General features: G+C 40.5%; 1 protein-coding gene across 2 annotated transcripts in view; it reads right to left on the bottom strand.

Moving 5' to 3' along the window:
• Window positions 1-20361, bottom strand: part of LOC150082399 (serine/threonine-protein kinase meng-po-like) — a 90334-nt gene that overhangs the window by 35601 nt on the left and 34372 nt on the right. Inside the window, exon 1 of one of the 2 annotated variants that reach the window (XM_090379259.1) lies at window positions 16259-16714. The exons of the other annotated variant lie outside the window; for it this stretch is intronic. The gene's annotated coding sequence lies outside the window, so the exon portion shown is untranslated. Of the gene's footprint in view, window positions 1-16258; window positions 16715-20361 lie in introns of those variants that run through there. 2 annotated transcript variants of the gene reach the window in all.

Below are 20361 nucleotides of genomic sequence, written 5' to 3'. Positions count from 1 at the left end.
CGACATGCATCTCCTGGACGTTGTGGAGCATCTCCATCGGCAGGAATCTGTCACCTATCCTTAGCCTCCACGCCACAGATTGCAGACAGGAGAGGGCTCTTAAGGGTTTCGGGGGATTTCGCAGGAATCTGTCACCTATCCTTAGCCTCCACGCCACAGATTGCAGACAGGAGAGGGCTCTTAAGGGTTTCGGCGGATTTCCTCCGATTACAGATCTGCCAAAAATTTGGCGAATTAATTTCGCCCGCTATCATTTTAATTGAGACGAGTAAGAGGAGGGTAAAGATCCCTTCCGAGACTTTCTGAAATTAAGTAGTTTGGTAATATCTGAAGTGTGTGTGATGGGTGGAATTTTATGCTTGAAGAGGACCCAGCGAAGAAGCCAGTACTCATCAGATGAGATGGTTTTAAGCGTGGTGTTTGTTGCCTAGATTTCAGATCCGTTGGTGATAATTGGCTGCAAAAACCGGAACTGGAAGTAAAGCACCGGATAGTTTCGTGTTAGGATTGCGCTATAAACAGTTTAACTCGTCCAAACTAGAATCCAGCAGCGTAACTATATGGACAATAAAAATCCTAATTAAAGTTCGGTTGTTTAATCGCCAGTCTTGGTGTTTATGAGTATTAAAATTTAAGCAAAATCTTCGACTTTTTGGCAAGATTTTGAAGGTGAGAATAGAAGAAAAAAGTTACTCGAGAACAATCTCAATCATGTTGCATTATATCCATAAATTGCATGTGTTCGGGTATGCTCTGGATGATTTATCTGTTTTGCTGGACGATAAGGACAAGTTTCCAGGAGGAAGAATTTACTGTCTGGGTCCCAGATCAGCTATCTCTTTTTTTGTTGGTTATTGTAGGATTTTTAGGCACATTCAGTAGCTTAGGCCGTATTATGGGGTGTATAACATGTCTGTAAATTGTGTGTTCTGGCTCTCGTGGGCAATACAATTTATAGAATCGCCGTTGTGAAAAAGCCCTCCCGTCATTGACGGGAGGGCTCTTTCACAACGCTGCTGAATTAGTCGGATTCAGACTACGGTTTTTCTTCCAGCAAAAGAAAATCGACCACAGAGCACACGCAATTCACAGGAAGTATATACGGAGCAACAGGTATCCAGGACAGTAGGATGTTTCAGAGTGCGGAAACGGAGCGAGGCACTGCCGTGGACTGACGAATGCAACGATCCACCACATCACACAAATGTTCAATGGAATTGATGTCGGGGGAATAAGGCAGCCATGGGAATACACGGAAATGCTTGAACATGATCCTCGAACCATTCTTGCACAATGCAGTCCTTGTGCCAGTGCACGTTGTCTTATTCAAAGAGTCCAGTGCCATCTACAGATATGTAGGGTAAAACCTGGTCCGAAACAATGCGAGGTAGGATCTGACGGTGAGGGTGTGTTCAATGTGGATGAGGGCACCCAATGATGTCCACGAAAACATTCTCAAAACCACGATACCGCCACCGCCGCCGGCTTGTTTTCATCCAACTGTTTGCAGCTGCCCACTTGATTGAGGTGGACAGCTGCTGACCTGACAAAAATTTTCGATTGATTCGTATTTATTCCGAAGAGTACTTTCTGTTACGAAATACGCAATTTCTAATGAGGTTCGCAGTTCAGTTTTCCTGGTAATTCTAAAAGCCAAGTAAGATGTTTACGCACCCACTAATGACGCTAGGAACTTTTATGGAATGTTTTAATATCGTGGCAAGTTAGTGGGTCTTGGGTGAGAGTAGTAGGACTTTTCTACCGAAAGTCACATTGCAGACATAATATACACTGTGCTGCCACTTTATTAGGTACACCTACCTCTTTAGGTTCAGCCTCCTCTAGCCATCAAAACAGCCTGAATTCGTCTCGGCATGGATTGAGATCCGCGGACTGAGCGGGCCACTGCAGCAAAGAAAAGTCATTGTCATGTTCCTGGAACCATTCCATAGTAATTCAGGATTTGTGTACCGGTGCATTATCCTGCTGGAAGTAACCATCTGACTGAGGATAAACTGTCAACATGAACGGATGCACTTGGTCAGCAACGATGTTTAGGTACGATGTGACATTCAGACGTGAATCTATGGGTATCAATGGACCCAACGTGTGCCAAGAAAACATTCCCCACACCATAACACTGCTCCCACCACCTTGCACATACATACATGACGGGTCTATGGATTCATATTGCTTTCGCCAAATTCTGAGCCTTCCATCAACATGATGCACCAGGAACTTCGACTTGTCAGACCAAGCAACTGTTTTCTAATCCTCGATAGTCCAGTGCTGGTGTTGTTGTGCCCACAGGAAGCGTGCTCTCCTGTTCTTCATTGATAACAAAGGTACGCGATGTGGCCGTCGGCTGTTGTAGCCCATTCGCGACAAAGTGCGAGTCCGTTGCGATATTTTGTTCCGCGCACCAAGGTTATATTCTGACGTGATGTGCGACATTGTGGCCCGTCTGTTTGCTTGCACAATTCTAGCCATCCTCCTCTGACTTCTCTCATCAACAAGCGATTTTGTTCCACAGGAGTGCCGTTGAGAGGATGTTTTCTGTTCGTTGCACCATTCTCGATACACCCTTGAAACGGTTGTGCGTGAAAAGTACAGGAGAACTGCCGTTTCAGAGATGCTTCGTCTAGCACGTCTTGCACCGACTACCATGCCACGTTCGAAGTCCATTAGATCACTCCTTTTCTAGATTCTTGCTACGGTTTTTACGCTTAACGGATACTAGAAAGGTTGTTCTGCTGCATTTATATCCACAACTGTGGTCATGTGACTTGCAACGTTGTGGGACAAACCATTTGTGTGCTGTTTATTAGGTACACCCCCTACACAGCAGGCGGTGTACCTAATAAAGTGGCAGCACAGTGTATATGAGTGTATGAGTTGAATAACGCGAAACTTCAATTTAAATTTTTTTTTCTTTTGTTGATAAAGGAGGGAGCTCTCTTTTAATGCTTCGATGTTTTACTATTGGAATTTTTTAACGCTTTTATCTTTAACAGTTTTTATTTGAACGTATATTGCACTTTTAAATAGATGCCATCTGGTTCTTTTTGGGTTGGCGTCAGGTTGCATATTTTTAATATGTATAATATTCTCAACCCCAGAGGCCTTTTTCAATAAACTAGATTAAATTAATTCATAGGCAGGCCCTTATGATTTGTATGAGGCCTTAAGCCAAATGTGGACTTTCGGACCACAAATACACTTTACACTATTTTGAATTACAAAATCCACGTATGTTCTATGGTTTGTCAGTTTTCTATGGGAAGAACTCTCATTACTGTGTATCTCACAACCGGCGAATGAAGCGACATCTGTGAATATTTAAATCGCTTCGGTTTTATTTGACAGGAGGACTGCGTGCAAAGTCTTAAGTATTACAAGGTCTTGTCTCGTTTTCATCAGTTATGGCTGTGGAGCACGGAACCCTTTGGCAATAAAGCTCGGGACAGCCAGGAACGAAGAGCGAAGAGTGTGTTGATGAAACACCTAAACCAAGAAAGAAGAAAACACATAAATCCAGAAAGCATAATGGAGTCGGAGTGGGCTACTGTAGGCAGTACAAAACAAATTTTACTTGAGTAAAGCTCCCCAGCAGTCATTAAATCTTTAAGATGGCCAATTTGACAGGCTCCAAATGAATTTCGCACGAAATGGGATTTCGCTCTATGCGGAATTACAGAACTTGGAAACAAGAAAAGGACTTAAAGCGCCTCCTAAAGGAACGCCACGCTCGGGTGCGCGTGCGTATATCTGTGCGTATGCGTAATTACCAGAGCACTGATGACCCTACAGAGAGTGAGTCATAAAGAGGAGCGCTACCACAAAGATTTTGATTTAAACGAAATTACGCGGCAAAGTGGCAACACCTTCCTAATTTGACACCTTGGAGGTCGTTGCAAGTGGGCATCTTTCTAGATGATGCTGAACGAACCCTTGGTAAAAAAAAAAAAAAAAATCGACCATCAAATCGGAATGGATGCGTTTGTCCCTAAGGTTAAACGTGCTTTCAATTCAATGTCGTTTTTATTTAAAGATAACACATTTTATCTTTAAATAAAATGTTTATGAATGGAATATTATGATCTCCCAAAAGTCGTATCGTAAGTTTACTTACTCTTTGGACCTGTGGTTTACTACATCTTTATATTTTAGAGATACATATTTTATCGTTTTAAAATCTGAATTGTTCTGTTTTTCAGACGAGAACTGGCCGTGAAGATTACTTTGGTTTTTAATAAAATGAGAAATATTTTAAAGCGAATTTACTGGTGCATATTAGAAACAACTGCAACTCAAATATGGGAAGCAAAATGATTGACGTGACTCATCGATTTTTACAAAGAACTGAACACCCTACAAAATTTTATTTTTCACATATTTTTGAAGAATCATCTGACAGTTGACAGAATCATCTCTTAGGCTACTGTGCAGATCAGAATCATCCGCACAGTATTCCAATTGTGGTCTAACAATAGCCTTATATAATGGGATTATGACATCCTTATCCTTATCGCAAATGTTCAATAAATCATCGATAGGACACCATGGGCCTTTCTTGCAACCTGTCTACAATGTTGGGAGAACTTCATGTCTGACTGTATCGTAACTTCCAAGTCCCTTGCACTACCGAGCATTAATCAACATTGTAGTTCAATGTTGATCATTGCCTCCATGACGTTTTCCTACTACTGAAGTTGTAGACTGACCGGTCGGTAATTTCCCACTACACTCTTAGAACCTCTCTTAAGTATTGAAGATACATTGGCACCAACCAATAATTTTTTTGATGAGCAGCCTGTTATTGTCCATTTATTGAAATTGGTATGCTAATGGAAATTACTGGAACACTACCGTCCCTTCCTTCATCGAGAAAAATCTGATCGCCATAACATATAGTGAAATTCGTCAGAGTCTAGTCATCCATCGATATTATGTTTTTATGTACCATAAACTTTTTTATGCTTCGATGAAGACCAGACAAACCCATGCACAAACACACACACACTGGAACAAATCATCTTTCCTAGGTGTATGGTTTTCTTAATAGCAATTCATATGACAGCCAGTACGAGTTCAAATGATTTATCTTGTACTGTCTCTATAAATGTAAGTTAACGCACCGATTTGTATTTTGTGTGGACTACAAAAGCTGGATTAAATCACGAAAAAAATCCTCTACTCTCTGGAATCAGCAAATTACAGCCTCGACAGAAAAAAAAACAATTCTTCCCTTCTTCGACGAGATTTGAACCAGAAAATACTTGTTGACATTGGATCTAGACAGTGAATGGATGTTTACTGGTTTGGAAGAGTGAAGGAATTAGATATGTCAGTTCAGAAGAACTGTGCTCATGGTGCCAATAACTCATGGAAGGTGTAATAACGCATGCAGTAGAAACTCAATGTCTGTGTAACAAAATAGAGACGGGTCATTAATTAATCTAACTGCGCTCTTTTGGACAATAAATAAATAAATAAATAAATCTTTATTGTGAAGTAGATTTACAGCACAATATCCCATCACGGCGACGAGCGCCAGGGGTTCACATATAGATAACATAAGTACAAATTCAAATGGCTACAAAATATAGCGAACACATACAAAAGGCTACAAAATACAGATTACAAATGCAAAAAGAAATACAAATACATCATAAAAACAAGGAGCTGAACACAAATAAAGAAAAACAAATACAAGTTGGCAGTGATTCAGGTTTCAAGAGCTTTGATAAACTTGTGTCTGTCCTTCTTTTTACTTATTATGGTGTCGATGTCGGCGTCCACACGGTTGAGGGCAGCGAGCATCTGCTTGGGCAGAAATCTTTCGGTGAGTACAAGCCTGTTGTGGTGAGCCACAAGTGCTGGTACCGACCTTAGGCTTGGCTGTGGAATCCTCCAAGAGCAAGCATTCCAAATATTTGGAGATGATATTTGGCCTGAGATGAGTTTGGCTGTGAAGACCAGCCTCTTTTCAACGATCAGGAACTTCAACCTCGGGATGTCGAGTGCTTGTGCCATCATGGTAGTTGTGGTAGCGGGAGGTAGCCGAAGCTTGTTATTCGCCCATTTCAGTAGCCAGTATTCAGCAGTGTACACCCGCTTAAGGTTTGTATGTGCAGCAGAGGCCCATATTTCTGCACCATAGAGAATGGCAGGGTAGACGGTGGAGGTGATGAACCTTTTAACAGTGGCAGGATGTCGGACGTGTAGCAGCTGCTGCTTTGAGATCCACCGTAGACGAGAAAATCTGGTACTGAGTTTGTCGATCTGGTGGACAAAGGACATCTTTTGGTCGAACAGAACGCCAAGGTCTGTGTGCGAGGGTACGTTTGGTATTCGTACCCCTGCGAGTGAAACGTTGAGTACTGTCGGCATGGATTTAAGGGAGAATATAACCTGAGCAGACTTCAGAGGGTTGATTTTTAGATTGAAGTTTGCCAGGTACAATTCTAGATCCTTAAGTTGGGAATTGATCCTGTTGCTAAGCTGGGCGGGGTCGTCGCCAGGGTTAATTGGAGTCAGCAGTTTGAAGTCATCGGCATAGCATAGGAGACCATTCGTTGAGGCAATAATGGGCACGATGATGGCTGTGAACAGGACACCAGACAGGACACCCCCCTGCGGTACTCCAGCAGTAATGTCGCAGGATAGGGTATGTTGCTGCCGATGGAGAATAAGTATTCTGTGACTGAGAAGTGATTCCAAAAAGCACAGCATATCACCTCGAATGTGAAAATTCTCCTTAAGTAGGAGGAGCAAGGCCGGAATCGACACGGCATCAAAGGCTGCGCTTATGTCGAGGTACGTGGTTGCTAGCTCAGCTCTTTGTTCGAATGCTGAGAGAATGCGTTCTGTGGTGGCTGCCAAGTTAGTGATTGATGATTTTCCTGTGATAGCATAATGGATTTCAGGTGGTTTCGTCTGGAGGATTTGTTGAGTGATTGTGGGTAGCAAAGCCTTTTCAAGAGTTTTTAACAGACAAGAGGCAACTGATATGGGTCTGAACTGGCTGACGTTTGAGGCAAATTGGTTTTTGGGGATGGGGTACACTCTGTATTTATTCCACTGGGGTGGAAAATAATGCTCAGCGAGGCATCTGTTGTAGATCGAGAGAAGAGGGCCTATGATGAATGTGCTTAAGCATTTGATCATAAATTGTGGAATTCCATCCTCCCCAACAGTGGCTGTTGTGGGAAGGGAATTGATGGCACGTATGAGCTCCTGTTCCGTGATCTGGATAGTCCCTAGGACATCTGAAGGGTTTTCATAGTCAGGCTGGACAACTGTAGAAGGGACTGTGGTTGTATTTGAAAATCTGGCGATGTATTTGAGCCATTCTTGAGGATCAAGCATGTGATTGAATCCACCATGTGGGGCAGCATAGAATGGCTTTCCTTTCCTCAAAGTGCGGTTAAGGTTCACTTGGATTGCGTCAGCTTTCTTTCGATTAAAGTGGGCCCTGGCACGCAATGTCTAGGAGCTTGAAGTTTACGGGACAACACACCATATGTGGGAACAGTGTTCCATGGTAAGGGATTTGAAGTTTGTGTGGAGCTAGGAGATGCTTAGAAGAAAAGTAACGAAGGGAAAGAAAACCCAGTTTTGTTTATGTTTATGCAGAGAAAGCAATGTTTGCAATGTGCTTCTGGCAAGAGAGACTTGAAGTCAGGAAAATCCCCAATCCAGATATGTGATCTTGTCTAGAATTTGTGCTTCATCAAGGATGAGACAGATTCCTGACAAATAGTCTAGAATGTCAAACAGGAGATAAGAAAAAAAAAAAAAAAACTCTGTCACATTAGGATCACCCGAAAATTACTCCATCTACCTGTGTGTATTATGTCTGTAATACACACAGGTAGAGTTTGGTTCTCTGGTCGGGTTGCTTGTTTTGCTGAATGAAAAACCAAATTAGTTGGTCTCAGATATGCCTTGTAACCTTGGTTGCTTTGGCGTTTAATATACACCTGACGTCCTAACTAAACGCACACGCACTGAATATCCAGGGGATATTCAGGAATATTCATGTGTTGTTGTTGCGGACCCCTGGGTTCCCCACATTAGCTGCTATTGCACTTCTTATGTTGAAGCTTACGCCAAAACCGGCCATTTGTATGTAGTGTGTTGAGTGTGTAAATGTTATGATGTGTTTTGTTGTTACGTTGTCGGCCGGTACCTGACTCTTAGCAGGTGGGAAGCGGCAACACGTCCCCGCCCCTGGAGGCAGCCAGGATCTATTATCATCTTACTGATCCATACTAGGGTAAAACCACAGCATAGATCAAATTTAGTGAATGAAAGGAAAATTGGATACAGTGGGAACAGTATGGGGTGGTAGAGGAGATAAAGTATAGAAAAGGGGAGGATCAAACTGATGGATCCGCCAACGAAACAGAAGTTATAGAAGAACATAGATTAAAGACATAGGAGGAAGGAAGTGGAAAAATACACATCTTTCAGGAAAAATTTTCCTTGAGGAATATCATCCCGACATAGAAACAGCAGCATTCGAAGGTCTTCTTCAACAAGCTGCAGCCGTGGGAAAAATTATCCCGCAACCACTTCCAGTCAGGATCAGCAAGTGAAAGTTATCTCCATGGTCCCGTCCTCTTGAGGGTATGAAGAAGAAGGTTGATGTACCACATCAGACTAGAATTAGTAAGGTAATTTCCTCTTCCTGGTCCATCCATTTGAAGAAATACAGAAGAAAGCTGATGGCCTTCAGCAAACCAATAAGGATATGGAGTAGAGTTTAGCCCTCGGTCCATCAGTCACAGGTCCAACAATGACACAACACTGGGTTTAAGACGTGCCGCACAAACGTCAAGGTTAAACTTGTTATTCAGTTAATCAGATTTAATCCAGTGAGCTACTCCACCAATGAAATCCCATGAGAACAGTTAGGAACTCACATCCCAAGAAATGAATAACTTATATACAGTTTATATCCCCAGTTTATCCAAACAAGTTTTCAGTGTAGGTGAAATTTTAAAACTCAAGAAATAAGTTTACCTGACCATACGACATAACAGAGATCTATGGCACAACAACCGAGTAAATTTCCGTCTGGCCATCAATCATTTCTACGTGACAGAATCCAACATGTCAATCACTAGTTAATCAGCCACAAGAGACGACCTAAGTTCCATTCTTCTCTGGAAAGTACGCATAGCAAATAAGTTGAATGCCTTAAAAGCATCTAAGGTTCGAATCAACAGTGCTTTATTATCACTAAAAAAGAGTCTACGGTTAACTGCAGTTCATTTCTAAAATCGCTATATAGGAATATAGATGGTAATCCATAAGTATATGATCAACGTCTTCCTCGAGTCCATAGTTACATAATGGAGTGGGAGACAATTTAGTTTATAGAGTTTACTGTTCAAACTCCCCATGTCCAGTCAGTAAATAAGATCCATACAATCCAGGGGAAAACCAAAGGAAATCCCCTTTTTTGAATTCCATGACAGTAGGAATGAATTCCCTTGTTACCTTACCAAGCACAGGGGTGTTCCAGTCATCTTGCCATTCGTTAACAAAAATGGATCGAAGGCGTTTCAGCTCTGTAGAAATTGAAGTATTTAAATCGTGTTGTATATTATCGAGAGAAGTAGAATACCCCCCTTTTTAAGTTATATTTCGAGTACCTGTATTGTACTTCATAATGAATAGGCAACCTTCCTGTTAAAACTTGAAGTAAGTGCCACAGTTGAGGTAGTCCTGCAGGTCCTGGTCATCATGAGAAGAGCCGCCCGATGTGCTTGAAGGAGTTGCCTGATGATAGCTGGTTTCATGGCTCTATATTAGCAAGCACCAGCGCCATAAGTAAGGATGGAGAGGAAGATGCAATTGTAATATAAACGTAAGGTGTGGCCCTTCAAGTCCCACTCGTTTCTGGTAACTTGCCGTAGTCTGGATAGACATGACGCATTTTTCTTTGATAAATTTGCATGATAGATGAAGCTCAATGAGTCATCTAGCATAATTCCTAGATATTTGGTTGTAGAGTATATTTAATTAGTTGTCCATTATAACTGATCACAGGAGAGCATCCTTTATCCAATCTGTCTTTGAGCAACATCTGTGAGGTTTTGCTAGTAGACACCTGTAAGATATCTGACCAGTCCGAAAGTTCTTTGAGGACATGATTGGCAACGTCTTCTAGTGACTTCCTAGATATACCATTGGTCAGGATTGTGAGGTCATTTGCAAATGCTATCGTGGAAGTAGCATCAAACCTTTTAGACAGCCATGAATCGAACATTAGGTTCCAACACAAGGGCCCCAAGATGATCCCTGTGGATAGCCTTTAGTAACATTCCTGACAACTTGAAGTGTTCCACATTTAACGACCTGAGATCGTTGAGAAAATTAACTTTTCAACAGGTTTAAACAGATGTAAACAGACTTTAGCCTCCCGGAATTTCGCCCGGGCACTTTGCCACCGAAGGGATTAAAGGCCCCTTTGAAGTCCACAAAGAGGCCAATAAGGTATTTTGATGTACATTGTCTTTGAAGAGCCAGTAAGAAGGCAATGGCATCTTCAGTACCTTTTCCTCGGACAAAGCCAAATTGTGCAGACGATGATAATCCCATGGAGCTGTACATAGTTAAGAACCTGGAAGCAATGACTTTCTCTAATGCCTTGCCCAAGACACGGAGCAAGGCAATAGGACGATAAGAAGCTGGATTGGATCTGAGGAAAGTTTGTCGCGATTTTTGAGAAATATCTTCAGGTTGACAACTTTCAAAACAGCAGGGAAAGTACCGTGTGCAAGACATGAATTAAGCAAAGTTAGAAAAATAGCAGGAACAACCTTCCAGACCTTCTTAATAACTTCGACCTCTATACCGTCATATCCAAAGCACTAACCGGAACGCATAGTCTTCAAAGCAAGATCTATTTCATCAGAAAGAAAAAACAAAAGTTATTATAGTAAAATTTCAAGAACTTATTGTTCTTGAAATTTTATTGTTCCTATTGTTCCAGATCCTGAAACAACTCTGCAATGTACTTTTAACACCACACCTTTCACCCTTGTCAAGCCACCAGTGTCAGTGTTTAGTCAGCTGTTGCTCGGATCGGGTGTGTTATTCCATATGAGTTTGTACCAATGCATTTTTGTTTGTTATTTCTGTTTCGTTTTAGTTATTTTGTTATTTCTGAATTTAGTCGATTATTATTTTTATTTTTAAGGACATTTTTTTTCATCAGACAACAGAGTTCTAGGAGATAATTTTTTTACCTGTTTCTTATTAAGATGGATGAAGGAACGAAGTCCACCGTTCTCAATTAGTAATGCTCCACATACACGCCTTTCTAGCGCCGAATCGGAACAGTCTCAGGAGACATCGCGATTCGTCAGATTTTTCTCAAGGTGCGCTACTGCGGTGATGAATGAGAGCAAGCCGAAGAAAGTTTTCCGGCACCGTGCCAGCGTGTTCACAGATATTCGTTCAAGGTTATCAAGGTCATTCTCGGAAGTGCGTTATGGATATCTTCTTGGCCGTTCATTTGATGGGACAGTTGCAGGGTTTTAGGACTAAGGCCTATTGGTCTTTATATACTGTCCATAAATTGCGTGTGTTCTGAGGTCGATTTTCTGTTTTCTGGACGAAAAACTCGAGTTTCAGGGGGAAAGAATCATGCTACCCTCGCCTGAGACCGACTAACTCGGCCACGATGTGAAAAAGGACCATAAATTCCTCATGCCATCGACGGGACTCGAACTCAGGCCTTTTCCACCGAGTGTGGGGAGGATACTATCAATTGTGCAACTCACGAGGGCTTCGTTATTATAAAGAATTCCACAACTAGGGGCCATAAATTGAAACTACAGGGAAAGACGTTTAGACTAGGTCGCAGAAAGTTTTCCTTTAGCCAGCGAGTCCTTGATTACTGGAACAATTTACCTCTGCAGGTATTTGAGGCTGACAGTTTCAATAAATTCAAAAGGCATCTGGACAGTTACCTACGTGAGGAAGAAAGCGCATAATTTTATCTACTTTTCTCTCTTTTTTTTTCGCCCAGTGCAGTAAAATCCTGTGGCTTCCCTGCAGTATATGACTAATATGGATGCTACTACTGGAAGAGAATCCAACAGTTTGTATCGTGTTTGGTTCAGCAGTACAACTCTTCCAAATGAACATTGACAGACAGAACATGCATCATTGGGGTTCGAAAAATCCCCACGTAGAATTGTAAGAAATATTTTTCCAACAAGGTTCATGATTTTATCGAATATTTTTGTGATAGAAATCTCAAATCGATTTTCTAGACGCTTTAGAGTTGAAGGAGCGTCGCCATCAGATTTCAACCGGTGTGTCACTATTTCTCATGCTTCTTTTTTTAAAATATACTGTATATACAAATGTATAGAGTAACACGTCATCTTTTTGAACCTTTAATCATTCGGAACACAACATTAACTAACACAGAAGCCCATGGCAGATATAAGCTAGTCTGTAATCGAGTAACAAAAGGAGGTTAGGCAAGCGAAATCAGATTACGAGAAATCTTTGGTAAAGGACGCTAAGAAAAACAGCAACGACTTCTTTACTTAAACTCTAGAAGGAAGTGGATGAATCAAATTGGTCCACTTGATATTGATGATTCTACTGATGATCGCTGAAGATTACTGTACATAGCTGACAAACTGAATGCGTATTTTGCATAGACATTCACACATGAGAAGTTCTGTAGGAAAGCGGAGAACAGATGCTCATTAAACTCTAACAGGGAGCTAAATGATTTCGTAATAACTGAGAGCAAAATGGAGCAGAAATTGTTGAAGTTAATCATAAGGAAAGCATCTGGGGTGGACGGGATCTATTCAGTTATATTAAATGAGGCTGCAAAGGAAGTAAGCAAACCCATAGGCCATAATTATGACAGCATCCTTGGACTCATGGGAAGTCTCCACGGATAGGAGATGTGTAAATGTATCCCCAGTTCATAAAGGGGGAACAAAAGGTGACACGAGTAATTGCAGATCTGTTAGTTTAACATCTGTTCCAGGGAAATTAATGGAGGCACTGGTTAAAGAACCACTGCAGGATCATCTAGACAAGACTTCAGTTATAGCTCGGACACAGCATGGGTTTGTTAAGGGGAAGTCTTGTCTGACCAATTTGACTGGATACTATGATGTGGTCACAGAGGAACTGGATGCAAAGAATAATTTTGATATCATGTATTTGGATCTTAGAAAGGCTTTTGATACTGTTGCACGTGGAAGATTACTGTAAAAACTGAAGCAGCGTGGCTTGGAGACAAATTGCTGCTATGGATAAGGGGATGGTTGAGTGGGAGAAGACAGAGTGATAATCAATGGACACTGCTCTTCGTGGACTAATGTTATTAGTGGAGTCCCCCAGGGTTCAGGTTGGGTTCATTGTTGTTTTCTGTATTTATCAATGATATTGATGACGGTATATCAGGCTTAATGTCCAAGTTTGCCGACGATACGAAGGTTGGTAGGGTTGTTAATGACTAATGACAGTACACAAGGCAACAGGATCTAGAAACGTTGAGCAGATGGGCTGAGAGGTGGCAACTGAGTTTAAGATTGACAAATGAAAAGTACTGCATGTGGGCAGCACTGACCCCATAGTAATATACCAAGTGTGTGTGGTATCACATTTAGTGTAGTGGGAAATGAAAAAGATTTGGGGGTAATTGTGCAGGCAGATATGAAGTTTTCTGAGCAGTGCAGACGGGCTGCAAGAGTAGCTCATGGTGTCTTGTCAATGATATACAGGAAGTTTGCTAGCAGGGATAAGGAGGCGGTTATCGCTTTGTATAAGACAGTGGTCAGGCCACACCTTGAGTACTGTCTGGAGTACTCAAGGTGTGGTCTGGAGGCCTCATTTTAGGAAGGATGTGGAGCTACTGGAACAAGTAGCTCCACAGAGAGGGGCGAGATTGGTGAGGGGAACACAGGGGTGCTCTTACCAAGATATGCTTAAGTTCTGCAAGTTGCAGCATCTGGAGAGTAGGCACCTGCGAGGTGATCTGTTTGAGGTGTATAAAGCTTTGAATGGTTTGAGCAAGCTCAGTGTTGATGGGATTCTTCCCCTTGCTCAGATTACGCACCTGAGGGGCATAAATTCAAATTGAGGAAAGATGGTTGTAGAATAGATATGCGGAAATTTGCCTTCAGCCAGCTTGTGGTTGATTACTGGAACAAACTTCCATCTGTCATTGTGGAAGTTGGCAGCTTAAATAAATTCAAGGCTGAACTAGACAAATGTTTGGAGTGAATGGCTGGGTGAAGTTTTTTTTTTTTTTTTCTGCTGATGATGACGCTGTATAAGCTTGCTTTCTTGCATCATATTGCCTCTACTAATTCTGGTACTAACTACAGGTAGAAAATTACACAGCTTGTTAGGTTCCATTTTTCCCCCTTTCCGTTACGAATGGGTTTGATATTTTGTGATGATGTCTGATTTTTAATATTACAGGTTTCAATTCTTTTCTGTTAGTATTTATTCAATAACGACTATTTATTTAATAATAATCGTTCCTTGTTAACTATATTATTATTATTATTATTATTGTTATTCATGTCGAAGTGGAATAGGGTCCTTCGTCCTGTGTGTAACCTTCATTGCATACAGGACGAAGCATCTCCTCATTTTGATACCGATGCAGAGTTGGGGGGTTGGCTGCATGACGTGGGACTCTGACTTCTTTCTGTGGGGCACTAATGACCACTCTCTTAACAATATCCACTTTCTTAACAACTGCTGAAAGAACATGTAACGAGTGGCAATGCCTTGTCATCCAAGATAATGTTCTGATAATTCCAGATCACGTGAGAAGTTCCCTATATCGCCAAAAGTAACTGGACACCTGCATGTTTCGTACAACCTTTAATTATAAAATATTCAATAAAGCGTCGGTCCACAACCTCGTCGGTGACATCCAAAACAATATTTGGACAAGAAGGCGGTATTTTTGTTCTTTCCCCTTCAATGCATACCCCCATTCAGCTACTGAAACCAGCATTCCATTTCATCTCAAAGGTGTTCAGTGGGGTTAACTTTAGATGTGTCAGATGATGCATTGCCATTCTGAAACATAAAAGGGCGTTCGCTTACTCTGCACATTGTACAAAGAGTGGTATTGTCCACAATGTCAATGTACTGTTGGATTTCATTGTTCAAGGAAACACGGACCAATATTCTAAGCCCAAACCAGAGAAAACAATCCTAGACAGTAACAACACCTTTGTCAATTTCACAGTGATTTGGATCACTCTGCTAAATAATGTTCTCTAGACATTCGCCCAAATCCAAACATGGCCATCGCAAAACCGTGTACAGTGATTCGACACTTCATAACCCATCTTTCAAACATTTCAAGGACCAATTACGATGGGTTGTGCACTAGACAATCAAACACTACCGTAAAATCCGATGCAGTGCAGATCCGTAGTTATCAACCGCGTACTAATATCAGTTCCCGTGGCCTCCATGGCTGAGAGTATTCGATGAGGACTGAAGGAGCTACGCCACTCTTTCTGAGTGCCCTCCGCACATTGTCCCTCAATTTCTGATGTCTCTCCGAATCTTTCCCGGTTACACTGACATCGTGACGTATCCACATGGTGATTATGTCAGCGACCGTTATTTTGCTGCAATGGTATGAATAGATTGCTAATATCAGCCTCTGATGACGAGTTTGGGTTCATTTTTAAGAAATTCGAGGGGTGTCAGGATACTTTTGACAATATAGTGTTCATGTTAATCTTTGTAACTGAACGTTTTAATTAATACTTAATAATTTACCTTTTGTTTCATCAAAACTAATTAAGAAATATGGTCGTGATAATAATTTTTAAATAAGAAGTCAGGGGCTGTTTAAGAAGTAGTGGAAATTGTTTTTCTGTGTCGAGGGGAAATGTTGGAATATTGTATGATCTCTGAATACCTTCGTCAGATGGAACAAACCAAGTTATGAGGACTCTTGTGTATGTGTGCAAGTGAGTCACATAAATCCTCATACTTAAGCAGAGCAATGTACGGTTTATACTGTAGATGACATTATGAAAAAACAAACGTCCTGAAGTCTGACTGCTGTATTTCTAATAACAGAAGCAAAAGTGGTATAAATAATAAGCTAGGAAGTAATTTTCATCAAAAATTTGAAAAGGTATATAAAGAAAGGATTAAACTTAAAACTTAGGTTATAGATATACAGAAAAACCAAAGATGCAAAAGCTTTTCCTCTTCTTACCGAAAGCAGACTCGCTGAAGGAAATGTTAACTTTCACATGAACTGCCCGCAATGTCTGAAGATTGCTTTTCAGATCCGACCCTGGCAAGACTGACACGAAAACAGTGCAGCTCACAAGATTCTGACGTCAACAGATACACTGTAACCAAATGTCAGTCGTTTCTCTCGAATAATGTCACTCACTCTTCGTCTAGAACATCCCAATGCTTTTGAAAGTCACAAAATTCTTCGTGGAAGAACACTTTGCTATGGTCGGTGTTACGCTATCCCAGAGATGGAAGGACCCACAAAAACGCGAGCAACTGCGGAAGAAAAGAAGAACCAGAATTAACCGATGACATTTTGCACTTCGCTTACAACGACGCAAAAGTTGGCGAGGTGAAAAGTAGGACGGCAGGTGACGAAGAACGGGAGTAGGAGTGATTGCAGACGACAGATTGTTCGGTTGCCATCTGGCAAGCGAAGACAGTGCACATGGCGGCATGCTGATACAAGTAGGCTAGAGAAACAACACCCTCCCTCCTCCCTTTGTGTCTCGTAATATTTCTCGGGTCAGATCGCTTCCAAAGATGACGTCACTCTACCTTTCGCTGAACTCCGGGATGGGGATTTTAACTCCTCTCTCGCACAAGCTGTACAATGAATTTGGAAAGGTAGACTTAGGGGAATTAGAGAAAGAATACGTGTATTTTAATTTAACAGCATGGCGATAGATGGCACAAGTGGTCATGAGTTGGATATATATATATCCTTAGTAAAGGGGCGCTGAAAAATCTTTCTACCCGTGGCGCGAGAATACCTTGGTCCGTCCCTGCTTGCATGCGATATTAATCGTTGTATCAATGTCATTCGCCCACTTTAATAAATAATAAATTGAAATAAGCAATAAATACAATAATTTTAAGAGTGCATCCTTTGTTGAATACTTTTGTCCTAACAGTGAATTAGTTTTCCTTGAATCTCAATAACTTCAACGGGTTTGGATTTTCTAGTTCCATAGATGTTGGAACTTTTGCGATTAATAATTATTTTTCATAGCTTGTTCATTTACTTACTACGGTTCCAAATAATTCTAACCATAGATCTACACTTTTGACGTTTTTTCCCTCACCAAGAAACCCTTTGAAGTGCACAGTTAAAATTAGCTCTCCTCTTAGTACCTAAAAGTGCAACTTGGTGATAATCTATTCACCACAGGAGTTAAATTCTCGCTTGTATTACAATAATGCGAAATGAATATTCTGCTTTCTTTATATTAACCATGGTTTCCCGAACAAATGAGCTAAGGAAGGTTGTTCAAGAAAGGAATAAACCAGTCGTAATTTTCAAAGCTCGCAATAAGTTATACGCAAGTTATTAATCAATCCAAAATCGAACTTGAACAGGACAGAAGTTGGAATGTTTCTTGTTCAAATGATAGTCCAATCTTCTGCTCTCTGGCCAAAGATATTGGCCACGATATCTCTTTCTACACCTCCACCTCTATTACAACTTGATATTTTTGTTGCGTCCTCAGCTAAAGGTAAATCTCGCTTGGAATGTGTTCGATGTTCATCACGAATATCGAACACATCCCAATCGATGTCAAACTTTCTTTTCTAAAAGAAGGAATCGCGAACATTCAGGAAATCTCCAAGTCTAGATGTCATTTCTCCTTTATTTCTGAAGACCTCTACTACAGAGTTCAACCCTGTTTAGTGTCACTTTACTATATCCTCTCATTGCTCTGGTGTTTTTATTACTGCACGGAAATTTGCCCATTCCACCAGCTCCTAAGAATGGCGCTTATCTCAATTGTGGTTACCTCAACGCTCCTTCCAAAGTAATGGATAAATCCATCAACCTTCAACTCTTAAACTGTCAGAAACCTTCCTGTCTCTTCAATTATCGCCAATACATATTCAGTCAGTGTCAATCCACTGGTGATAAAGGTCTTCTGAACAAACTCACATCTTATGGATTTCTAACCGTTCTTTTTTTTTTTTTTTTGCAAATGGGTAGCCAATTTTCTCTCTGTCTGCTCACTGCAGATGATGGGAGATGGCTATCTGTGTTCGAAATTCTCATCTAATCCTGGTCTGTTTCCAGAAGAAAGCAGGCCAGCTTCGATTGTTTCTTTAACACATCTAGAGCTACAAGACTTCAGTATACTATGTCTGTAATATACTGATACCAGTTTTCTTCGTTTGCTTAACCCCCCCCCCCCGAGTTTCTGAAAATAAAAAATGCGGCCCTTGCTCGAAACGGATGAAATCGGCGACGTTGTAAAATATTTTATACAACCTCACGGTGAAGGAATTTTTTTCACTACGATATTATTCAAATAGAACTTTTGAATACATTTGGAAAAGGAATCATTAGAAACAAATGAATAAAAGATGTTTGGGAGGGTCAGAATTGTGCATAATAATACGAAAAAAATTCAAAACATTTCGTTACAGTGCAACATTTTCTTTCTTGCCAAATATCAAAAGAGGAAAATCCTCGCCTGAAATTCAATGAACCTTAATAAGATCCCCTTACATTCCTCCTCTTCCTTTTCTAAATGTTTTGTAACAAAACATCCCAACAAGAATTTGAATAAAAGTGTTTTCAATTTAACAAAATATTCAGAAGTTTCATCGTAAAAGCATTCTGGATAATTTACACGGCACTTCGTTATTTTATTTAATTTATGTACTTTTTTGGTATTAAATTAATTGGATTTTCCTTTTCTGTGATTAAAAGAAGAAAGTAAATAACTAACTTTTTCTAATTAATATCTAATACTTTGCTTATTTCCTCCTGAATTTTAATAAAATTTGAAATGCAGTGCATATTTCACGTTTTTGTTGTGAATAATAAGTATTTGCTTATTAATATAATAAGCAAATATAATTCATGATTTTTATATTTATTAAACTGATAACAAAAAGATATCCACCACATTTTCGATTCATTCTTTTAATCAGCGGACAATCAATAGAGGAGTTCCTCAAGGAGGAGTGTTGTCTGCTGCCCTTTTCAACAGCGTTGGAACCTCTTCTCACCAGCTGCTGTAACTTACTCTTGTATACAAATGACTCTAAAATTTTATCACTTGCAACAAACCTGAGGAAGCACAAGAATGCAATAAAACAAATCTCGGATATCAATAACTACTTACAGTTAACTAGGCTGGAAATAAATCCATTCAAATAGGCACATATAATCTACACTAAAAGCAGCAGGATGATACTTCTACTGTTAACTATTAGCGATTATCACAGAGACCACGGCTTGGTATGAGATAGAAATCTTTTCTTCCAACATCATTTTAGAGAAGCCAAATATAAATCAATAAATCTCTTGCTGTTCTTTGGATTGCTCTACAAGAACTGGTTAGATTTCGCAATAAAAAAAAATATAGTCACAAAATACTGTCTCAGAAAAATGCCTCAGAGATTTGGGCGTCGACTCCACTAAAATATCTGAAACTATATCGGGCTGGAGTACCAGATACCAACATGGCAAACCGAATAGCTGGAAGCACCCTCTTCTCCCAACCATGCCCGAGATAGCCTTAGTCTCACTCTAGTAAACAACCCCCATGGATGCTTATAATTACCACCCGGAACATCACCATTCTTGATGAAATTATAACGGGAAGACTTGATGCTCCAGACATCCATAGACTCATCAAGCAAACTAAGAATAACAGAAGAATTATACACTAGCAGAGAGTGTTAATATGTCCTTCTCTGTTTCTGTAATATGTTCCCAACTAACAGTTAGATTTGTCAACGATAAGGACATTGCCCTTCAGATGATATGCGAAGATAGAGGTTATAGAGGTTACAGGCAGATTGTTTTTGAAGAACCATATGCCAAGCTACAATTCTGAAACAGCCATTGCCTAACGAACTATTGTACACAGTACACGGTAAAAGAATAAGTAAATAAATATCCAATTATAAAGTATTACGTGAACCTTGTACTCCAAATTATTATTATCAGTAGTGTTTTTTAGGAGCATCAGCGACTAAGGCCATGTTGCTCCATGTATATTGCCTGTAAACTGCGTGTTTTCTGTGGTCGATTTTCTGTTTTGCTGTACGAAAAACCAGAGTGTCCAGAAGCAAAAA

The sequence above is a fragment of the Mastigoproctus giganteus genome, chromosome 8 (genome assembly GCF_048544385.1).
Source record: "Mastigoproctus giganteus isolate SK-2022 chromosome 8, ASM4854438v1, whole genome shotgun sequence".
Taxonomy (NCBI): domain Eukaryota; kingdom Metazoa; phylum Arthropoda; class Arachnida; order Uropygi; family Thelyphonidae; genus Mastigoproctus; species Mastigoproctus giganteus.
This window is presented reverse-complemented; position numbering and strand designations above follow the sequence as displayed.